The sequence below is a fragment of the Chelonia mydas genome, chromosome 6, assembly GCF_015237465.2.
Source record: "Chelonia mydas isolate rCheMyd1 chromosome 6, rCheMyd1.pri.v2, whole genome shotgun sequence".
In the NCBI taxonomy this organism is placed as follows: domain Eukaryota; kingdom Metazoa; phylum Chordata; order Testudines; family Cheloniidae; genus Chelonia; species Chelonia mydas.
In genome coordinates, this window is record NC_051246.2 from 58,821,654 (window position 1) to 58,846,431 (window position 24,778).

General features: G+C 45.5%; 1 long non-coding RNA gene across 1 annotated transcript; it reads left to right on the top strand.

Annotated features, from left to right (window-relative positions):
• Positions 1-5,270: 5,270 nt before the first annotated feature.
• Positions 5,271-23,949, top strand: LOC122466381. The gene is made up of 3 exons (XR_006291817.1): positions 5,271-5,400; positions 17,535-17,544; positions 23,939-23,949. It is a non-coding gene; the product is annotated as an uncharacterized LOC122466381 (long non-coding RNA).
• The last annotated feature ends 829 nt before the right edge of the window (positions 23,950-24,778 follow it).

The following is a 24,778-nucleotide window of genomic DNA, read 5'->3' on the forward strand; positions in this document are numbered from 1 at the left end:
TCACACGGCTGTGCTGATTAGAGGAGGTTGATGTCTGGAGAATGATTTCATGAACATTTATTGACTGCCCGAAGTTGTTTCCATTTCCCAGGATTCAAAATGGAGCCATTCCCCATTTTTTGAAACATTGGTCACAATATTTTTTTTGCCATTTTCATTATGGAAATCTCTTGTTGATAGGAACCTGTGTTTTCTTGCAGAAAACGGGGTGGGGGGTTGGTAAATAATTGAAAAAAAATAATGGTTTCAATAAAAACTGAAGAAAAATATTGACAAAATAAAAAAAGAAATGTCACAAACAGGAAAATTTTAAGATTATCAACAGTTATTCATGACAAGGTTTGTTTTTGAAAAAGGCCATTTGTCACTGAAAAAAACTTTTGGCGAGAAAAATTCTGGGTAGGCGTAGTGCTGTGGAGGTTCCCTGGTTCTTCCTTGACTCCAGTGTCCCCCTTTAGATTGCCCTCCAGTCCTGTAGCTCCACTGTTTGGTGTCCCTTCCTCCCCAGGCACATGTAATGCACTGTAACCTGATGGGGTCTAGCCAAACGGAAATCAGGTTGAGATCCTGCATGTGCCCACTGTCTTCACGAGCAGGTGCTGCAGGTGCCTCATTGCTCAGGATAACATATTCACATAGTTTGGTATGAAAATCTCCCAACCTGGCTTCAGCTCATCTTCATGGACACAGGCTGAAGTCTGACCAGCAACAGGTCCCTTTAAATTAATGTGATTCAGGTGGCTTGTGTGTGCCTTCATTTTAGAGATACAAGGCTCCCTCTACTGGTGCATGTGTGGAGAAAAAATGATCCACTGGATGATGCTCATCATGAGGCGTTGGCTCAGCATGACCCTGGCCTAAGGGCAGAATGGGCTTGGTGATGGGCTCTGGCTCAGGGCGACATAGTGGGGCTTGAAGCAATCATGGGACTATGGTATTCTCTGCTGCCTAGATTTAGCTGAGCTGATCCTGCACTTGCCTGGAAAAGCTGTGGAGATGGGATCCTGTTTCCAGCCCTAGCACTGATTAATGTCTATTAATTTCTACTGAATGATTGTGTTTTCTTGCACTTTTGAGACATTTGACAACATCTACCAATGCACGTCCTGATTCCCTCTAAGTAGCCCTAGTGCCAAGCAGTAGACGGGTGCAAACTAAAGAACATACCAAGAAATATACCAGAGTCCCACAGTCCACAAATAGCTCTTTACTCATCATTTGCCCTGTAACTGGGCTCCCTGAATGTCTAAGCAAGTGCCAGGTAAACACTCATGAGAAGGATTTTTCCTACTGCCTGCAAAGTGTTTGGGAGAAATAATAGCAGGAGGCTGAGGCGGCCCCCACCCCTTTCCTGTGCCAAACCACAGGAGAATTATTTGTCTGGGATCCACCTTAAAAGAGCTGTTGACGCTTCATGGAAAACATTCTGTTTAGGGATAGTTCTGCTGATTGCTCAGATAGTTTCTGGATTGCTCTTCCCACTTCCCTTGTTTTTTATTATGAGACACACTAGCATAAAAACGAGATTTTCATCCCTTGAAAAGACCACCTGCTGCTGCTTATTCCTCATCTGATACCTGGGATTAGAATTGTTTGAAACCTCCATAATGAAACCCAAAGCCACGCCAAACTCACATCCATTCTGGGGCTCTTTGCAGACTTCAGCTCTACTGAGCTGTCTATCTTAGGGTTTTATACTGCCACCAATCACTGCAGTATCTGAGCTTCCAAATAAAATCAATATCAGTAACAAAGTCCCTAGTGTTCTACATGCTCTAGCACGTCCCTTTTTTCTTGAATGAACTTTATATTTAACCTATTTGAGGGGAATCAGGCAAATTTTGGGTGAATCTGGCCCAAGTTTGAGTGAACGTGGACTGAGTAAAGATCGAGTTTTGGGTGACCCAGTTCCTTCTCCATTTACTGGGGAGGGATTTATGCGCTTGGGCGGAAACAAGAGCTGGGAGAATACCTCAAAAAAAAAAATCTGAAAACATCTGGTGGGAAACAAAAATGGAATTCTCTTTGGCTTTTTATGTGCTCTTTTAGTGCTGGCTTTTCATCATATTCTAGGAGATCAGTTTGCTTGCAAGCATGTTTGCAGAAGCAACAGATTTTAGAGACTACTTGAAGAAAGCGAGTTTTGAATTCATATGCAAAAGAATTCACCCTGGAAACACTCTGGTTAGAGTCACACTCCTCCAACTGGGAAAAAGAGAAACAGCACAATGTGATCGATGCATCCAATCACAATTAAATCATGCAGGTCAGATTTCAGATATCAAATACCTGCTCAGAAATGAGCGAGAGACATGAATTGCTCACTGAAAGCATGCAGTGGATAATTTCAAATAGTGAATAAAGTCAGGACAATCAGGAGCTTCTCAAAGACAAGTCACCATCAAAAAGAGGTGGCACTTGGAAAATTATTTGTTCTGTTCTGGTAGAAACTCAGGAAAAATTGACGGTTCCATGGTTCCATTTATTATCTTCATTTATTCTTTGAATGACCATAGCACCTAGGAACCCCAGCCATGGACCAGGGCCCCACTGTGGGTAGGCATTGTACAAACAGAACAAAAAGATGGTTCCAGCCCTATCCCTGCTTATAAAATTGACTTTCACATTGAAATTTGGGACTTGTTTTTTCTCAAGGCAAAACCTGGAGGGAGGGACTGAGAATTCGACATGCAGAAAAACCATAAAAAGGTGCCCATGCGCTCTGCAGACTGAGACTGTTTGCCCACTCAGTTCCTTCTGTGGCATTCCTGCTGCTCTCTGTGAGGAGGGCTGAAATGTCACTAATGGAGGTGTTAGCGACTTGGCAGATGAAATCAGTATCTGGGGGAGAGGTGCTCCCAAGAAACACAAGTCTTGCTTCCTTACAAACCACCCCGCCCCTCCCAGTAGTGCAAAGAGCAGGACATATCTGACCTAAGGGCAGAATAATTTCTGAGTGCAGCATGTTTCAGGAGGCTTCACTGCTCTTTCAAAGGATGCACCAGGGTGGGTGAGTGTGTGGTGGTGGTGGTGGTTGGGGGAATTCTCTAGATCTGTGGCTCTCAACCTTTCCAGACTACTGTGCCCCTTTCAGGAGGCTGACTTGTCTTGCGTACCCCCAAGTTTCACCTCACTTAAAAACTACTTGCTTACAAAATCAGACATAAAAATACAAAAGTGTCACAGCCACTAGTACTGAAAAATTGCTTACTTTCTCATTTTTACCATGTAATTATAAAATAAATCAATTGGAATGCAAATATTATACTTACATTTCAGTGTTTAGTATATAGAGCTGTATAAACAAGTCATTGTATGAAATTTTAGTTTGTGCTGACTTCGCTAGTGCTTTTTACTTAGCCTGTTGTAAAACTGGGGAAATATCTAGATGAGTTGATGTACCCACTGGAAGACCTCTGTGCTTTTCAACCTGTGGTCCGCAGACCCCTAAGGGTCCACAGACTAGGTCTGGGATTTCCAAAGGGGTCCATACTTCCATTCAAAATTTTTTAGGGGTCTGCAAATGAAAGAAGGTTGAAAACCACTGCTCTAGATTAATTCTTAGAAGCTGTTGTTTGAAGCTAGGAATGAGCTCCAACAGCAGAATTTGGCTGTAGATTTGGTTTTCGATGCAGACTTCCCCCGAGTTCAGTGCCATTTAGATCTGGAGTCCTGTTCGGCTCCACTACTGCTGGAAATGTTAACTGATACAGGTCCCCTCCTCTAGCCAGCTTCAGGTCTTGATCACTAGAGTTCCCATCTGGTAAAACCATGCATACTGGTCTGAATTGCACGGAACAGACTCCCCCCTACCCCACCCCACACACACTTACCCTTGAGTGGAGGGAGGGAGGTATGAGGAGGTTGGAATGAAATAGAAGCAGACAGAGCTAGAGAAACGGCCTGAGTGAGAGAAGGGGGGGGAAGGGAGAAGAAGAAAGGGAAGGTGAATAAAGAGGGGGAAAAGAGAGAGCCATCCAAACTCATGTGTTCTCCTTCCTTTGTTCCCTGCACTTTGTCCCGTATCAGCTTCCCTTATGTGAAGAGAGGCAGCTGTCCCTTTCCCTGTTTGTCAGACCAGGTTACAGAATCTTCCAAATCTGAGCCTAACCCATCAAAGTCTTGGCCCTTGGCTGAGGAAACTAACCATGGCTTTCCTACAAGGCCTGGTGCTCTCCAACTGGATTGGAAGTGACACTGAATCTTTATCAAAGAGTCTAGGAAACAAACAGCATATTGAGCACAGAGCTTGGTTGCTTCCCGCTCCTGCTTGTGCAAACTGTCATCATGGATGCCCCGGGGTGAGTGCAGACAGAAGACATCTGTACTTGGTAATTTCAGACTATGTTCTTATACAGCCCACCATTTATCATAAAAGCAGCTACATTACTCATGATCACACTCAATATCCGTTTTGGGGTCCCATCTTCAGGGGAAGGCTCATGGTCTCCCAAAACACTGGGAAATCTTATACACTGGGGTTATATGTGCTGCAGAAATCCACCTTGCTTTATCCCTATTTACATAGGTCCTAGCAGGAGTTGGGAGGTGGGGGGCAGGGGAAGAGGCTACATTTCCTGCCTTCATTTTAAGCCAGTACTTGAATCTTTTTTGTGGTTCACGGATTCACTTTTAGGGGGGAATCTGTTAATGGGAAATGTCAGATAGGCCAGATTCTCTGGTCTCTTACTAGCGCCAGGGTTCTAATAACTTCAATTTCTCTAGTGCCTTTCATCACAGAGTGCTTTACAGACTCTAAGGTTGCCACAGAAAGGCAACTGCCTCTGGGGTGAGATGTGGCACTGCAAACACCACACTGTGCAATCTTTATAAAGGTGGAAGCAAAGATTATTACAGTCAGTCAGAAACACAGAGGCATTTAGGGGGGCAGAATGGACTTACCTGACTTGGGTAAACCCAACTCTTATGAAAAGTGTCACAAAACTTCAATAACAGTAAGTGGCCCGAGTCTCCTCTCTAAGATGGCACCTCAAACAGCCCAGCAGTGCTCTAGCATATGGGGGACTGGTTCTGTGACAACTCAGAGGGAAGAATGCCATCTACCGAATCTTGGTACCACTCCCTGCATCACATAGGGTTTTGTTGAAGGTTTTCTAGCTGTATGCTGACCAGGCCCAAGATCTTTCACTGAGGAGAGCTAAAAAGGTCAGAGCTTGAGGTGGAATGGCTGCAGACAAAATGACTTGTGTATAGAAGGTATGTACCCTGCACTGTATCAGCCAGGCCTCCCTCATTCATTCTTGGTAAGCTATCAGAGGGGTAGCCGTGTTGGTCTGGATCTGTCAAAGCGGCAAAGAGTCCTGTGGCACCTTATAGACTAACAGACGTATTGGAGCATAAGTTTTTGTGCGTGAAAACCCACTTCGTTAGATGCACGTAGTAAGCTAGTTTCTCAGCTCTTTATTGCAACCCCAAGTATGCTGTAGGGCAAAGGGCTCAAGATTTGAGGGTCTCAGTTTATCCTGAGGTTGAGAGACAGCAGCAGTTAACTTAACAGAGAGGGGAAAAGCAACCTTTTGCTATCAGTAATTGGGTCCTTTGGTCCAGTGCACCAATGAGGATTCCTGGGGTACAATCTCCTTATCAGCTGCCCATTTGCTGAGCTGTTTCCCTGCAGAGCAGTTTCTGTGTTGCATGGAGCTATCTTGAGGAACCCCCTGCCCTGTAGACCACCTACAGCTTTTCAATGAGAGATACACACATTGGTAACAAAGCTGAATTGGGGAAAGGGGAGGGGAGAGAGGAGGGTAATGGTCTTACCACAGAAAATTGTCTGTTTTTAATGCTCCATTTATTCATTCCAAAAGAATGCAGGATAAGGCTCTGATGGGCTGTAGGCAATGCAGGACAACATTTTGGCATTTAATCGCTGTCTGAAGACAGGATTCCCACGGCGATAGGTGCAGGCAGCAATATACATGCAAAAAAGCAAAGAAACGCTTCATCTTTCTTTGTTACACTTGGCTATTGGAAGCATGGCACTGGGCACACAGTAGTACAAAAATACGGGCCTGATCCTTAGTTAAACTGAGACCACTCTGGCAGTTTCAAGAGGCCTCAAAATGGGTGTTAATTTCATTTAGCACTACTTTAAGGCCCTCTTCATTGCCCAAGCACAGTAATGCAGCTTTAGTGTAAACGAGAATCAGGCCTTATATGCCCTAATCATATGATCAGAGACCCCACATGGACCCTACTGCAGGACTGAGACATTCACCTTTAGGATCCACTAGTATAAACATGTAGGCCTTGACCAGCTGTGACTGTTAAAGATACCGTGGCACTTTCCACAAGAGCAGGGGGTTCCGGCTTTTCGTCCTAGCTACATTCCAACTTCCACAATCATGTCTGGTCTCTTCAGACACCCTGTCTGAAGTTCTGAGTCTCTTCTCTTCCCCTCCTGAGTCTGTTGGGTAGCGCTGCTGTCCACTTCTGCAGCAAACGGAAGCTGCGTTATGTCACAGAAGTGGCTGCAATGCAGAGGTTGTTAAAGTGACCCTTGAATACAGTTGTTGTTATTATTAATTATTTTGATTTCTCTGGAAAGATAATAATACATTAGTACTGTAAGGTGCTTTGGGACATAGATACCCTAGAACTCTGATATTTATTTAATTTTTTTATTTATCAGTAATAGATATTGGGGCTTATTGCCAAGGAATTTGGATGCCATACATCTTTCAGTCAGTTACAAATCAGAAAACCTGATTGTTGTGGTTTTCTTCTTCATGAATCTACCTATTATTGGGCAACATCCTAAATTCTTTGCTCAGATTTCCCTCTAACTAAACAAATCACACATAGATATCAATGAGACTTTGCCTAAGGACTGTGTGAAAACTAAGTAAAGACTTCAGGATTCAGCTGATTATTATCTCTAATAATAACACACTTCTTGAAGGTACGTGTTCACCCCAAGATATTTTAGAGACAGCATACACAGGGAAAGCTGAAGTGCGGCCACTTCTGGAGGGGAATACAGGAATTATTCAGTGCCAGCAGCATTGCACAACAGTTTATTGGAAGCAAGGAATCCAGCTGAAACACTCCCAAGTAAAATTAGGGTTAGGACAGAGGAGTTAACACCCTTCTCTTGAAAAAGTACAATGGGGTCTTTAATGAAAACAACGAGATCAGGACCTCAAAAGACAGTTCAGTTAAAGAACCAGACACCGTTCCATACATTCATTGCCTGGTCCTTGAAATGCACTATCCAGTGGAGTTATGCTCCAATCCTGCAAGGGGATGAGCACTTTAGCCCTGATCCAAGCAAAGCATTTAAGCTCATGCTTATCTTTAAGCTAGTGAGTAAACTTATTGAAGTCAATAGGACTATGCATGCGTTTAAGTGCTATGCTGGATCAGGCGCTGGGGCCAGTGTGTGAGTCAGCACCCTACAGTATCGAGGTTTGTGTCTCAGCTTTAGTGGACTTTGCTGATCTGATTTACTAAATTTAAAAAGTGGATCTATATTATTAAAAATGTGATGCTCTGAAGACTGACCCTATACTCAAAGGAAAATAATAGGGGAAATGTTTCTTGCATGTAGATTAGAAATTGCACAGGCAGGCCTATGTTTCACAAGAGGCATCAAGGAATACAAATGTTTTCTGACCCTCAAGGAATTTTAATTTGACTGTTCATAATTCCAGGGGGCTAAACATTTTCATAGTGTGGACCAGATCTTAAGAGACAGCTCCTGTCGGCACCTCCCCTTCCGTTCCTGAGCCACCTCACCTCCTCTTCACAAGTGCATGGATTCTCTCCCTCCCACTGATGCTCATATAACATCCTTGTGGCAACTACAGCCATTGCTCGCATGGAGAAGTAACATTAGGAAAGTATTTTCTGTATTTTTTAGATGTTTTTAATGCAATTTAGCATCTGGAAACAAGGAGGAGGGCGAGCACCATGTGACCAACCAGCTCTCCATGGACCACCAGTAAGTGCTTCACAGGCCACCATTTAAGAACTGTTGGCATAAATAATTTCAGAACCAGTCCTGGCTGTTAGGACATGTAAAAGTCACCTAAAAGTATCCTGAGCAAAGGAAGTTTCACTACTAGTCTCAGAATTAAACAGGGAGGAGAAAAGTCACCTATTGCTAACCATGGGAATTTCAGGTATCGTGTATTCCCCATCCATCCACCTTCCCATGTCTATCCAAGAAGAAAATAAGTCCTAAATATTGGTGCAAATTCCCTTTTTAAAACCCACACATTTTTGATGTCTTTTTTTAAAGTAACTTGGGGTTTAATCCTCACATAATAAGGGATCCTCATGCTATATTTAATATAGTTTCCAAGTCCTCATTCTTCCTTCTCTTGAGCATCACATTATCTTCAGTTCAAAATTTGAGCAAGATCCTGCAGAGAATTTAATCTCTTTTCCTGATGATCTTACTGATGATCAGCAGTAACTTCTACAGGTTTCCGTCTTTATTGAATGAGACTCGGGGAGCATCCAACATACTGAACAGTAAAGATAGGCCTGAATTTGAAACCGAGACCTGAGCTTCTCCAGAACTTTGGGGGAGCTTTGGATCTGAACTTTCTGATTCAGCCCTGTCTCCCTGATGTGCTGGATCAGAACACCAGATTCAAACACCGCCAAACTATGTGGAAGTTCAGCTTTGAATTTGATTCTGGATCAGAACATTTGTGACTCGGGCTCATCTTTGTTTCAGATGGTAACTTCCATTTGTTGCCTTGCCCCGTAAGAAATAGACATTTGTGATGCGGTGTCCACCCCATACCAGGCCTGAAGGGGTTAAGGTGGTCAGGTGGGCCAATCAACTACTTAGGCTGCACCTAGAAGAGGAGCCAGGGCGTGAGGACTAATTAGAGATGAGGCTCAGCTGGGTAGGAACAGAAGGGACCTGTATAAAGCCCAGTAGCAGAGCATAGAAGGGGGCTGTAGAGATAGAAGGTGAGGCAAGAGACACTGTCAGGGTGAGAGAAGGCCAGGCAGGAAGTAGCCCAGGGATACAGTAGTAAAGTTTAGGACTATGCAGACTTTGACCGCTTGTTGTAGGGTCCCTGGCCTGGAACTCAGTGTTGAGAATGGGCCTGGGTTCTCCTACTAGCTACTGGGAAATGCTAGTGAGAGGGAATACTGCTTGAGACAGTGGGTCTCAAGAGACTTTTGGAACACAACACTCCCTCACCACGTGGAAGGAGAAAACCATAGTAACCTGGCTGGGGGGCCATGAAATGGGACCAGCTGAGTCCCGAGAGAGTGAGTGATGGAACATTACTGCAGGAAGGGGCACTAGCTGGGCAGAGCTAATCCCCAGATGTGGCCAGAAGGAGGTGCTCCAGCAGTGAGTAGAGCATTCCCATGACAACAACAGAGACTCTTTTTCCATCACTGATTCTCAGAACATGTTATGTTTCTGAGATCTAGTATGGCATCACAGGCTCTACCTGCTCCCACTAGAGAGTCAGTCTGAGGAGCCTAGGGAGTCTGCTCTTTCCAGGTAATATAGAGAAATGAGCACATCCAGCTGGAAGCAAGAAAAGCCAAAGAAACAGCAGATAGAACTTTAAAGGGGGAGATTTAATTCAACTATATTAATCACTTACTTAAATCTGAGTCACAACATTTGGATCTGTGTTTGAATTCTGAACTCACCACAAAGTTTGGGGGTGTTTGTGTCAAGGATTTGTTTTCTTTCATTATAGAGATAGAGACCATGCATAAAACTTGGCTTTGGATTCCAAGCCTCCACCAGAGTTTAGTTCTGAGGGCTTGATTCAGGCCCATTTCTACACAATATAAACCTCCTGCTGAGGCATGCTAGTATTTCTCAGAGTCTGTCAGCTGTGCCATCTTGGTTTGCCTTCCGCATGTTCCCTGGGGCATTTGGATTATGGAGGTGTAAGGGGACTGTTGACCCTTACTAACATTCAGTGGGGGTGTTTTGGTTGGCTAGCTCCCAGTACTAAAAGGGGAAGGGTCTATGGGAAATCAGGACCCTGAGACTGACAGCCCCCAGGAACAATGGGGAGAGGCCAATGCTCCAGGTCAGCCTGAATGACAGGACTAGCAGGCTAATCAGAGACAGTCAGGAGGCCAGGGAGCTCCCGTCCTCCGTGTGAGCTGGATTTGCTTGGGTCAGACAGAGTGGGGCTGAGCTAAGGAGTAAGCAGGGGCCCAAGCTAAGCTGGGGAGCAGAGCTGTGCCAGATCCAGAGGGGCCAGAAAAGCAGCCCAGAGAGAGCAGACCCTGTCCTGGAGCAAAGCTGCAGCCCCAAAGCCAGAGGCACAGCCCAGAGAGAGCAGACTTGCCCTGGGAGCAGAGCTGCAGCAACCAGAGCCAGAGGGGCCAGAAAAGCAGCCCAGGAAGCAGGTCAGTGCTGGGAGCAGAGTCACAGAAGCAGCCTGCAGAGCAGAGCTGTAGCAACCAGAGGCAGAGGGGCCAGAGTAGCAGCCCAGGGAGCTGGAGGCAGAGCAGCAGCAGTGCTGAGACAGAGTGGTGCAGCTGGGGCTGGAGCAGTCTGGAGCTGGGTGCGGTGAGCAGATGGAGAGACCGAGGGGGACCCTGGGCAGCGGGGCCAGCACAGGGAGATGCCTCAGCCAAGAGGCTTTGCAGGCCAGGCTTGGATCGTCACCCCGACAGGGCGGGGGCGACGCTTGGAAGAAGGGTCCTACCACTTAGAGGCTGAGAGCCTGTGGCCACCACCAGAGCAAGTTTCCAACCCACAGCATCCCTGCAGCACAGCCAGGGCCTGAGAAGAAGGCCTGGGATTTACAAGGAACAGACTGTGAACTGCCCTGACATTCCAGAGACACTGTTTGTGATGTTCCCTGCCACAGAGCGGGGTGATGTGTTTCCTTCAACTTTTCCCATTTTTCTTTGTTCTTTTTAAAATTAATTGTTGATTAAATAACTTGCATTTGCTTTAAATTGTATGTAATGGTCAGTGGGTCAGAGAAGTGCCCAGTGCAGAGAGAGTACCCCAGAGTAGGGACACCCTAGCCCCTGTCCTAAGTGACCACAGCAGGGTTGGGGGTCGAGTCCCCCAGGAATCCTGGGCCCAGCCTTGTTGGGGTTACGAGGACTCTGCCAGACAGGAGAGTGGAAGGGGAGTCCTCAAGGGCAGGGGGGCCACTGGGTAAAGGAAGTGGGAGCGAGGACTCAGATCCTTTTGCTAGCCCACTTCACCGGGGTAGTGCAGAAGCCAGGAAAGTTCCCCACAATAGCGGGACTATTCCCCCGCTTCACAGAGGGAAACCTACAAGAGTGTAGGAAGGAAACAGTCCCTCTTGTATTATCCTTGGCATTCCCTTGAATTTATCAATGGCATCTCGGCCACAGAGCTTTTCTGATCATCACTGATGGCATGGGCAGGAGAGCTGCTGTTTACTTCCCAAGAACTTGAGAACGAGCATGGACATGGTCATTCCAAGGTACATTGTCCTAATCCCATGGGACTGTTTTACTGGCAAGCTGGCCAGGGGGGGAATGCATAATTACACAGGTGTCAGTGCTAATCAAGTTTTTGCAAGGCCAATATGAGTGTCCATTACCAGCTGACAAGTATATACAGTCCCACTTCTGGGACCTGTAGCTCCCTGCAAGTCATCAAACTGTCTTCAGTCAGAAACGGACCAGAGAAGTTTTGCCAGAGGCCTCCAGAGTCCATTGCATCATATTCTGAATATTTAAACCATTTTTATTGCTCTTTATAAAGAAACCACAGTGGAGAGAGGCCAGAATGCTCAGGCCTCATGAGCTTTCTTGCCCTTGTGGTTATTTGTCCATGTTACCCCCTGTTGCTCCAAGACATGGTAATACATACGTTAGCTAATCTTTCAAAGCTAGAATCATTTCTTTCCGTTTGGAAAGCAATAGAAGCAAATGCATAATGATACATTGACTCCCGGCATTTTGGTTTGGGCCCACCTGTAATTTATCTAGCGGGAACTGCAGAGGGAATGTCTTAATTCACTTGCTTTATTTAAATATGCCCATCACAGCCTCTTGGTATACGTGCAGTAAAAGTAAATGAAGTGAAAAATGAAATTAAAAAAGAACAAACTGATGGCAGACAACTTGAAAAAGATAGAGCTCCAGCCCACTACCAGCAAAATGCAGCAGACTCTGTCCCCTACCCTCAGGTCAGAGCCTGACTATATCCATTGTCCTTGCAGCATGCCCTAATGGGCCACAAGCTGAGGTGTTGTCAGGGGAAGCGAATGTACTTAATGCTGTGTTATCAGAATTGGAGAGAGTGACTGAAGTGAGCTGTAGCTGACGAAAGCTTATGCTCAAATAAATTGGTTAGTCTCTAAGGTGCCACAAGTACTCCTTTTCTTTTTGCGAATACAGACTAACATGGCTGTTACTCTGAAACCTATCACATTTAAAGAGAGATTTTCAAGTAATTTAGACCAACATTTAGGGCTTTTTTAGATACTTTGACACAGAATTTTATAAAACCTACCTACATTATAGGTAAGGGTTTTTATATATATCTATATTTCTTTATTATCTTGACAGTGTCCCTTTTAATATTGCTTTTAAACTGAATCAGTTCCATTTATCCTAAACTGGGAACAGACTTATCCCAGTCACATTCTGAAAGCAAGAAAAAACACAATATTATTTTTCCTGCCTATTTGTAGTGGGTCTAGTGAAACAAAATATATCATGTGATTACTGAATGCTCTGATATTAAAGAGGATTCCTGGGGGTTCTGGTGTGTCTGGTCTATGTCCATCATTCTAATCACTGCATTAGAGAAATTTGTGCCAGTGATTTAATTTGGACGAAACGCTGTCCTGACGCTTCTCTGTACTATTGGAAGCTTTTGGTTCTGTCAGTTGGGCTGGAACTCTCATAGGAATGGGCTTTCTCTTGAGAGTCACAGCATCTTCTGCTTCCATGTTTCAGCTTCAGCCCTTCCCATGAGACCTTGGTAATTCTTCTAACCCAAGATGCCATTAGGGACCCTGTGCAAGGGATGGGTGCAGGGTGGGGCAAGAGAGTGCAGTGAGGGCCTGGTGATGGTGGGGTTGTGTGGAGGGGGCTGAGTGAGAGGGTACAGGGGCCCGACTGATAGCAGGGCTGAGTGCAGGGAGGCTGGGGAGTGAGGGGGCCAGGAAGGGGCAGGTTGTAGTGTAGGATGGGGCCTGCAGGCTTCAGTGCCAGGACCCTGAATCACTTACCCTGACTTCTCACTTGTTTAACTCTGACTTCAGTGAGCTTCTTCCTGATTTACACCTGTGGGAGATCGGAATTAGAGCTGGACAATATTTTTTTTGCTAAACTTGTTTTTTTTAAACGTTTTGAGTCAGCGAAAATGCTGAAAATGTTCATTTTGAGCTCAAGCTGCAATGATTTTCCCCCTCCACCCTGGATTTTTTGGTATTGCTGATAAGCCAAAACTTCCATTATTCTCACAGCTCTAATCAGAATTAGGCTCAGGAAGTGCAGATTCCAACTGTAAGCAGACCAGATCTTGTGTTATTTCACACCTGAGTAAATGACACCCTGAGACAAAAGAAACCCACGAAAAAACAAACATCAGTTCAAATACTGAGATATTGGGGTTCCTCCAGAGCCTGCTTGCCCACCTACAGCTTAGACTACCTCAGTACTCCCTTCAGTAACATGATGTTCAATACAATGTTCACCGGGGGAAGGATCTATGGCTGAACCCTAAAGGTGTAGGAATCTCCCTAGGCCTGTAAGGCTGTTCTATATGATTGGTGCTACTGGGAATTTTCCTTCCTTCTGATCATGTCTTGCTTAGTAAATGCAGACAGAGGTGACGCTGCTTGAGTGCAGAGACCGAGCAAGAGGGGGAGAAGCTGTAGGATGTATGCATTTGTGGTTAAGACACAGGGAGTGGGGAAAGCTGGTACATGCCAGCTACGGACTGGCTTTATTTCTGAGAACAAACAGAACAAGTGAAAAGATCTTGGCAGCGTTATTTTCCCCAGACACAAACAATGGAAAGTAGTGGAACCCCCTGGCCATTATTAAATGGAATTAAAAATAGCAGCAGACTCTACGGTACATGGCGTTCCACAGGCTTTTGGAATGCACAACTTCTTTCAGGGTCAGAGGTACTCAGTGGGCCTGGGCTGGGTATACAGACCTCTTCAGTGCCTAGTGGGATCTGTGAGATGGAGAGGAGAGGGGCCAGAGTCCGTTCGTTCTCAGGAGAAAAACCTTAGCACAAAAGGTATGCAACGTTAGGGGGGCAACATATTATTAAATATGGGCCCATGAATATTGTGAAGCATGATAATAATACCACATAGCACTTGTACCCTCCTCTGCAACTTTAACACACAGAGAAACCATTAACTCTCAACACCCCAGTGACACCCTGGGCCTCAGGGAATCTGTAATCATCTGTATACCTCCATGATAAATTCAGCCAATTAGGCACAATGGTACTAGCTGGTATTGCGACCCCTGTGGTAGCTTGTGCATCCCTGGAGTTTGCAGTGGCCCTTGCACCCTATGGGCTGATGGGTAATGTGGAGTTGGTAGCATCTTGAGCTCAGATCCTGCCACATCACTTCTCAGTCCTCTTCATAATACCAGCACATCATATTGGCAACTCCTCCCTCCCCCATACTTGCATCATACACAGTCCCCTCCTTGTGGTCTTGGGGATTGTACACCACACTCCCCACTGCTGCAAAACCCAGCTCCTGCCGCTGCACTGCACCCAGCCATATCAGTCTTCCACCACTCAGCTCCTTTTCAACTTGAAATGCACCTTCCAGTCCCTTCCTCCTACCTGCACTTCCCAATCCCCTACCTCCTACTGCCTGTCCCTAGTTTTGGCCAAGTGTATAATTAATTTCTCCAGTTCGCAGATTCCATGGCCAGCTCCTTTTGGAGTGCGTAGGAGCCATTAAGCCCAGCTCCCCACCTCTTTCCCACAGTGACTTCAGCGCAGGCACTGGGCAGCCTAACAATGCTGTCATGTGACCGAACACCAAGATACCAAAGCCGACAGACTGTCTGTCATCTGGATCTACTTTGTCCAGGAAAACCACTTAGTTTACAAATATTTGTATTTAAATTCTTCTTTGCCCATTTAATTCAAGCCTGTGCTTCAAGAAATGAAACCTTCCTGTAAAGGAAAGAAAAACACAAAGCCAAGGCTGAGAGAATGCTTGCTCTTTAATGCCATATTTTCCACAATGGAAATAGTTCCTTCTCTCCATGTTTGACAGTAATCTGCATTCCTAAAATAAACAGGACTTCTCTTAATTTTGCTGCAGGTTATTTCCCAGCTGTTAGAATTGAGCTGGAGAATGAATCCAACAGTACAGGAATTAGAGGAGGTTCAGGGTGCTTACTGACCTGTACATCCTAGGCTTTCAGTTCAGAATCAGTTTGGGAAACAAAGGGTTAAAAATCTCCTTTAGGTTATGAATGACAACAAGCCCCACACCATAAAACTGGCTCCCATGCTCTATTGCCAGTCAATGGAAGAGCAGGCCTAGCAAAGGAACAAAAAAACTATTCAACATAGAGGGGCCACAGGAGACCTGTGTACTGGGGCACAGAGCTGTCAGAGCAGGGATTGTTGCAGACTTGGACTGAGGTGCGTTAGAAGTGTTGTATGCGGGTTCAGGACTGGACTAGTAAGGTATGCATGGACAGAGCTCTGTGGTAGGGGGAAGACTGCCCAAGGCTTGCCTATGCCATGCTTGATTTCAGATAGTTCTGTCAGTCTCCTATTTGGAGAAATGCCAAATCACCTCCAATTTTTTTGTATCAAATTAAAATCAGGCTTTGAAGTTTAAAACAATATTTGCACCTGTAACAGGACAAATAGAGACAACTGCTCCATAGTGAAAGAATACCCCTTCCTTTTATTTTGCACTGTATACTGTATGCAACCCGCACCAAAGGATTACTGAACAGCTCCTGGTAGGTACTAGTCAATAGGAGTTGTTCTGATAGTCTAATACCTCTTCCTTATCATTGATTGGATAAGTGTGTTGTCATGCTGTATCCTATAGGGGTTGCAAGCTTTCGGAAGCTCAAAGAAGATTTCATCTTACTTATGTAGCTGAATAATCTATCATAATAAACACCATTTCCCTAATTCCCCTCCCGACTCTTAAACATTACATGACTCCAAACACAACACAAAGGATTAAAGAAGCATCACAAGTTAGGGAGTGCTATTTATTGGCTATACCACTGGCCCCCGAGACTCAGTGGTTCTGAACAGTATCCTGTTTTGAATGTGAATACAAGGTTGGACATGTTCTCACACCTTTTTAATTCTCCATGTACAACAGTTACAGCCATTTTGTTCTCTGAACCTTTGCAGCCTATTACGAAGGAGACACACAGACACACTATACTCTTGGAACAGTCGCCATCTTGGCTCATGCGCCAGAGATTGATCTAGAGACCTCCAGAGAAAAAGCATGAGCTGCTATAGCACAAAGGTCTAGCTGGGGGTTAGAAAAGACTCTGATCCCCTGTGTATCAGGCACAGAAGGGGATCGATAACACACAATTTTCCGGGGGTTACATGCTTTCTGTCACTCTCATAGAGACTTTATTTTTGTTCTTGTTGCTGTTTTCTTAATATGCAATAAGTCATTTTAGCCTGAAAGTAAATGGTTGCACTCTTATGGAGAAACGTAACACTTCCTGTCCTTCGCTCTGGTTTTTGCAGGCTGGAAATGAAATCTGATTGGTGTAATGACCATCACTGCATACGATGCCACTTTTTCCCCTAGAGTGAACCAACCCTGAGCCTGGTATTTGCCTGGGGGTCAAACCTGGTTTTTACCAAACAAGCTGACAGGGGAGTCACAGCAGGCAGAAGGAAACAATCACCATGTCCCAGAGGGATCCTAAATGCATGGAGGCTCAGACGGCAGGGGCGGGGGGAATCAGGTTTTGGGAATATTGCCTGGGAGAGCACTGGCAGGGGACGGGATGTTTTCTGAATTGCAGAGACATCTGCACCATGTGGCTGACAGATCAGAGACAACAGAGCTCCAGAAAAGAGCAAAAAGTCACTATAAGTCTGCAAAATAAGGGATAAAAACAAAAATATATGAAAGCAAAGAAGGGTTTCCACATGCTGGGCACATGCAACAGGAGACCTGTATATTGGGGCAGAGAGCTGTAAGAACAGGGATTGTTGCAGACCCGGACTGAGGTGCATTAGAAGTGTTGTATAAGGGGTCAGGACGGGACTAGCAAGGTATGCATGGACAGAGCTCTGTGGTGGGGGGAAGACTGCCCAAGGCTTGCCTATGCTGTGCTTGATTTCAGGTAGTTCTGTCAGTCTCCTATTTGGAAAAATGCCAAATCACCACGACCGCCTTCTCTGGGCATCATGAGCCTGCTGGCACTCTGCAGATTCTGGGCTGGTCTTTGAATTCTGGAGCAGAATTGCACACATTCAATTGTTACTGCATGTGTTAGAAAACAGTCCAGGTAGAATGTATCCATTTCCTGAGTGTGTGAGCATTATGTCCCCTAAAGAATGGTATTGTGCCTTTAACGAGGTGGAGCTTTGTTAGTCCGCCTAGCAGAAGGTACTAATTCAACTAAGAGCCCTGCTGGTGAGGCAGGGACAATTGGTAGCCATTGAGTGAGCTAGAATATGGGTGGGAGTCAGGGGAAACTGATTCGGCCTTGGGAGGCTTAATGTTTCAACCTTATGCAGGAAGTAGAAACCACAGAAGACAGTTAGGGCCTGCAGGTCAAACTATGAATGTATACAACAACATCCCAGAGACCCACCAAAGGGCTGCATGTTTGTGAACGCCAATACAGGAGTTGGTAGCTATTACCACTTTTAATTGCCTCCTTCATCAATTTGGGGAGACCTGCACTGGGATGCATTGTTATGTTAGACTACCAGCTATTACCACTGTATTCAGTTTGGTTTCATTACCAAGGGGAGAACCTAAAAAAGCCTGAATGCTTTGGTGATGGTTTGTTCCTAGATTATTAGACTAGGTTTATGTCAAAATTTGAGTCAGAGAGAGGGGAAGGGCACCATGGGAGAACAGGTAGCAAGGGAGTTAGGTGAGGTTCCTGATCCTAAACTATGCCTCCTTGGCAATAACAACTGGGAGCCTTGGGATTTATTTAGATTTTAAGTGCGGAGGGGCTTCCTTCTGGGGGAACAGAATGTAGAAAGTCAAGGTAAAAATCTCAATACTCTTATTGCAGAATAAATTATAATGAAAATTGTGTGGATTATTCCCCCTTCCCCTCCAGAAAATTTAAACTTTTCAGCAAGAAAATCAAACACTGAAAATATTTTGAACAAAAACTTAAAAGTTTTGACTTGCAACAGCCACCATGGTGCCGCACAGGAGTTGTCATTTGGGTGCTTCATGTACCCATTCTCCTCTATAAATTGTGTTCCCTGGTCGGATTACAATTCCCAGGATGCAACATTGTCTTCCCTCTTGGTGATGGGAGGCAGTGCTTCATGAGAGTTCCATGGCTGTAGTGCATCATGGGAGATTAAGTCTGATCGGGGAGTCAGGCTCATAGAAATGAATGGGGCTTGAAGCATCTGAACTAAAATTCACCTGGGGAACCATGGTGGCATTTCCAAATCAAACTATTTCAGTTTTTAGCAGAAAACTAAAACCCTTTTTTGTTTTAGGGTCATTTGGGTTTTGTATTTAAAATCAAAATTTTCCAGGAAAGCGGACACTTTTTGCAAAAAAATTTTGCTTTGTCAAAACCCCAATTTTCTGTCTAAAACCAGTGTAGATGGTATACTTTGGACCAGCCCTAATTATAATGGCCTCTAGCACCTGACTTCCCCTTCACAGGGCTTTTGATGCTAATGCAGAACTAATATAGGGAGGACTGGACCTGATAACAGCTGACTCTCATTAGGCTTGTTTCCTGCAGTAGGAGGGCAAGGCAGGCTGTAAGGTAGCACAGTGCAAGCAGCACATGTGTGTGTCATAGCCGCACTGCTGCAAGGACTTAGTAACCATTCCCCAACTAATGCAAGCAGCTTGACCCACTGCCTGGAGACTGTGGGAAGAAGATGCGTTCTCAGGTCAACACAGAAGGAAGCAAGGATGCAGGTGGTGGTGCAGAGGCGTTGGTGGTATTCTCTGGAGAGGAGGGAAGAGGTGTAACAGAGAGAGGAAACCCTAGAGCCAAGTCACAGAATTAGTACTATGGGGTTGTCCTTTTGTAGCTAGAGTTTGGTCTATGCCATAAAGCTGAGATGTGGATCTGGATGTACCCAAAAACTGGGAGTGGTCAGATCTCAGTATCTGTTTCATGCTCATCTCTCCCACAGAACCTTGATACCTATGTTTCCTTACTGGAGCTAAGGCAAAGGAGCTTTTCAAACACTCCTGGGCTCAAGCCTTTCTGACTTTAATGACTCAGATCTGTGGAACAGAAGCAATAAAGATGTGGGAGAAAAGGAGGGGAAGCAAATTCCCTCTCAAAGGTACCAAAGTGTGTAACAGCTCGTAAAGCAGTGGGAACTGGAGCTTGGAAAGTTATTGAAATCAGGACTTTCATCTCCTGTCAATAAAGCGTTATCATCACTGAGCCCAATTTTCAACTCTTAATTCCAGATGTGCACATTGGAACATCATGCCTCTTCCCATGCAGGAACCTGCAACCAACAGCAGGGACTGGCGTGGATGGAAGGCAAACTAGAAAGTTCCTTGTGCTTGTGTCTAAATGTGGGTCTGTAGAGAAAAACTGAGCTTCCCACATTTAATTAATCCTTGCTATCTCGGATTTGACTACAGCTAGGAAAGGCTGAGATCTTGTACTGCGCCATCAATGAGCTTTAAGTGCTCAGCTGAAATCACTGGGGTTCTGATAAAGAGCAGTGGCTTCTCTGGGATCAATAGGATGTCTGATAAAGAGCAGTGGCTGTTCAGTTACAGCAGCAGCTAGAGGGCTCTGAAGCCCACGCTGTTGGGATATCTGTCCTTATCTAAAGGAAACAATTTGAATCTCCTCTTCCCCATGCTAATTTTCCCCCTACTGTAACCACACCTTCTTGTCAACTGTTTGAAATGGGCCATCCTGATTATCACAACAAAAGTTTTTTTCTCCTGATGATTAACAGTTCACCTTAATCGATTACTTTCATTAGAGTTGGTATGGCAACACCCATTGTTTCATGTTCTCTGTGTATATATATCTTCCTACTGTATTTTCCACTGCATGCATCAGATGAAGTGGGCTTTAGCCCGCGAAAGCTTATGCCCAAATAAATGTGTTAGTCTCTAAGGTGCCACAAGTACTCCTCATTCTTTTTATCTTCCCCATTGCCTCCCCAGCTCTGCTTGCCCCCCAGCCCTGACATGCTGCATTTTGCAAACATTAATAAATGAAAAAATGTGGCACAGTGAGGGCCAGTCTTTTCAAATAGGGTATCTTCTTTTAGATTCATATACCCATCACCTCTGGAAATCAGCCACTTACTTGGATGCCTACATATGGATTTAACTTTACACATCACATTGGAAAATATTGTCCTAAGAGACTTGCCACACAGAAAATCTCAGAGCGTGGTGGGAATAGAACCTGGATCTTCTGGCGTCCATGGGGGGCGGGGGAGGAGAATTAATAACATGGCCAGCCTTTCTCCATGGCATTATATTGACACTTGTATGTGTATCAGCCTTGTTAGAAATGGCTTGTTGGTTGAGTTCACTGGCAACAATAAAACCCTGCAACTTAGCCCTCTTCCGTCTGCAGTTACAAAAGGTGACCACAGGCTGCTCTTTAGCAGCCCATGGGCCATGCTTTAGCACCCCCCGACCACACTTTGGAAGCTATTCCACTAGATGTCACAACAAGAGCAGATTACACAATCGTGGCAGGCCCAAAACTAGAGCCGTGCAAGGAAGTTCTGGCTACCAGCACACAAAAAATAAAATAAATATAGTGACTGAATGGGTTGATGGCAAAGTAGCACTCCCCCCCCGGCACCTCACCTCAAATTTACTCCCCAGGAAAATAGGGAAAGAACAGGCAGCTCCATGTAGGCAGTGGCCAGTTCCCCCACCTCCCCAGAATCCAGCTCTCTTGGGGTTGTGGAGACTTTCCTGCAAAACCCAGCCACATTTCATTCTTGATAAAACTCACTGGAAGTGAGAGTTTTGCCCTGGGGGAAGATGGAACTTGTCCAATCAGGGAGAGCAGAGTTTCACCCTGAGTCAAACTTGTGAATCCTGGGAGAACTTGCCAGGCTAGGTCCAACCATGGAACAAAAACACTGATTTTTCACAGCTGCAATTCTAATGTTACAATTCTAATATGCAAGAGGCAGTAAAGGGTCTGTAACTCTCATACCACAGTGATAAGTGTGATATAAATACAGAGAAAGAGGGAGCCATAGAGATTCCCATCCTGTGTCTATAGGCACCTAACACACAAAACCCCAATGACTTTGCTTGTGACAATATACCAGTGGAGAGAGGGCAAGGAAGAGCGGCAGGGAAAGGAAAAGAGGAAAGGGATTAGGGAGAGGAGAGGAAAGGGAAAGACAGTGTTCACACCTGCAAGTAACAATAGCTCTTCATGGTCAAAGTGAAGGAAATAGAAATGTTACACATTTTATAGCATGGTTCCATTTGTTAAGGCTTTGTTTTGTGCATTACATTTTATGGCACTTTAAGCGTGCTTCATTGTTTTGTAGAGCCCTGCATTAAAGAGACACACACATCATGTTAACCTCCTCTGCATCTCGTAATGGTACAACACACCCTAATTTTATATAATATCCTTAATGCGAGGATCTGAGAGGCATCAGAAAACACTTTGCAGTGAGAGCCACTCAGGGGCTAACAGGAAAAAGGGAGGTTCTATCATGAAATGTAGAGAGGAGAGGGATGGGAAAAACAATCGAAAGTCCCCTGTGCCCTGTTTGGCCAGTCCTCATCACTGAAACAGTTGTCACTAAGCTCCATGTTTACAATAGCTGCACCTCCTCACTAGAGTGCAACCCAATCATTCCCCCCTGGGTGGAGAGCATCCCTTTTACGTGGCAACACTCAAACCTTGAGGAAATACCCAGTACCCTCTGCTGTTTTGTTGCCTGTTGTACATAGCAACATATTCTGAGGATTGGAACTCCTGGGTTCTATTCCTAACTTGCTGTGTGACCTTGGATAACTCATTTAACCTCTCAGGGCCTCAGTCACCCCATCTCTAAACCAGAAACAATCTCCTTAGAGATCCGCTTAGAGTAGTAGAGTTCAGCTGTGGTGCTTTTGTGGGTTGATCCTTGGACCTTCCTGTCTGCACTCTGGCCAAGTTCATTTCCATCTTGTTTCCATGCTTTACTCTGGGTTTGCTCACCCTGCAAGTGCCCAGTGCTCAGTGATACGGTGGGGTCACTGCAGCCAAAGGCACAGCTTTCTTCCTTGTACAAGGAACCCTGAAGACTAGGTGGGGTCTTGGCTTGCGCCGTGTGCTGCTTCTCACGTCCTTGCTCCTCTCAAGCCGTCTGTGTGTTTTGTATCCATCCTGAGGGTAAATCTTTTGTTCCCATTGTCAAAGCGAAGGCCTAATAGCCTGCCTGAGCCAGACCCCAACTACCCCCAAGTATTGAGCAGAGATGGTACATTGCGAGGAGAGGCGAAAGTGATGGAGGAAGAGGGACTGAGGATAGAGATGGGATTGGGGGAGAGAGAAAGCTGGAGCATGAGCTTGAGGGAAGGAAGGAGTGAGGCAGGGAGAGGGACAGAGGGTGCTTCCATTTGCTGGTTGACAATTTGTCACTCTTTTCTGCCATCTCTTGGCATCACAAACCCTCTTTCCTCTCCTTTCATCTGTAGCAACTTCCCTGTCTCCTCCGCAGTCCACCTCAGCTCTGCTGTTCATCAGGGAAGCCTGCAGAGTCAGTGGGCATTGGTAAACTGACTCACAATATGCTGTATCATGAACCCCCAGCAGGGAGACAGGGTGGCACCAGGTGATGCATTCCCCTAATGTGCCAGCTGTGGGAGGACACAAATAAAGATGTTATTGGGACAGTCACTATCATCCTCTGGGCCGGGACTGTAGGCAAGTTGGATCCTCTGCCATGTCTGTTTCAGACCCTACCCCAGTCCCAGTGAGGTCATGAAGTGTGGTAGTCTGGAACATCTGGATTAGAATGGAGTGAGACTCCACCTGTTGCAACATCTAATTTTGCTTCCTACCTAATGGCCAGCCTGCAATGCAGCAGGCAGGGGAGCGGTCTCCATCCAAGACTGTGCTGGAGTTATTACATGCCCTGAGCAGAAGAGTGTGACTCAGGATTCCTGGGTTCTGTTCCTAATTCTGCCTCACTGTGTGGGGTTGTGGTCAGTTATTCTGTGTCTTGGTTGTTCAGACTGTGAATTGGGGGTGATAATACTGATATGCCTTTTAGGGGGTACTTTGGGATTTAATGAATTTGTGTTTGTAAAGCATCTTGAAATCTTTGGATGAAAAACATTGTAGAGGTGTAAAGTATTATTTGTATTTATTAAGTATCATACGTTGCAGGAAGACAAATCTCTAGAGGATGAGTTAGGGGAGTTGGAGAACAGACAGCTGTTATTCTCCCTGTGAGGAATAGTCTCAGTGCCTCCACATGAAATACAACCACAACAGTGTGTAACCACAGGCCCTGTGCACCACCATAAAACCAGGGGCTGGCTAGTGTGTAGTGTTGAGATGATACTGATGAAGCCAGCCAAGATGGACAACTGCAGCAATGGAGTAAGGCAGGGTAGTGCACAAGGGGAGGGGACGGGGTCTTTCAGCAGCCTACCAGACAGCAGAACCAATTGCAGTGGCACCAGGTGGATCCCATAGGAGCCAGTCTTAGTGTTCTGGCTCCCAGATTGTGTTTGGATTATGTGGAAGGGAATTGGCTTCTTTCAAAGGATTCCCACCACCACCCTACAAACACACTACACTCTTTCAGCCAGAGTCAAGCCTTCCCTCCTTTTATCCCCCTAGACACACTAGGAATGAGATGGACTTTTCAGGTTCTGGGACAACAAAGTGAGGCAGGTCCCAAGCAGATCCTTAACCTTTAAAAGCAGCAAGGAAATGCTGGACACATTGAGAGATGGTACTTCCTTGAGAAACACCTAATCTCCTTCAGATGAGAATCCTTAACCTTAGTCACTGCGCAGTCATGAATCACCCAATAAAAACCTGACCCCTCTGCATGCCTTGCTGTCAGTTTAGCAGTGGAGGGAAGGCTTTCTTCATGGCTTTCACTCAAGCATATTACATCTGCTCAGGATTTCTGAGAAGGAGCATTTGTCAACATTTTTCTACCCCAGCCTCCATCTAGGACAGTCTGAGCTCCCACTACAGCCAGAAGATGAATGCCAAGCTCTGGATGCCAGTGATGCTCTGTTACCAATATGAGGGACTCTGAATGAATTCAGTCCTCATGCTACAAGCTCAGGCACACCAGCTCCTCAAACCAGCTGTTTGTTAAAGAAAACAGAATCACTCTTCTGGCCTATAGCAGGTTTCCCTGAAGAGCCAGCTGGACAGAGAGGAGATTCTAATGGTATGACATGGTACAGACCATAGGACCTCCTGTGACAGGAGGGACACAAGCCAGACCTTGGGATCTGCAGTGTGTGTGGGGGGGGGGGTAGTTTCAGACCATATAAGAAACAAACCCATGGCACACCCCGGGCCTGTACTCCCAAGTTCTTCCCTATGATGTTTTTCATTGACTGTTTGGGGATCAAACTACAGTTCTTGGGGGAGAGAACCCCTTCTTGGCTTAATCCCCCTCACA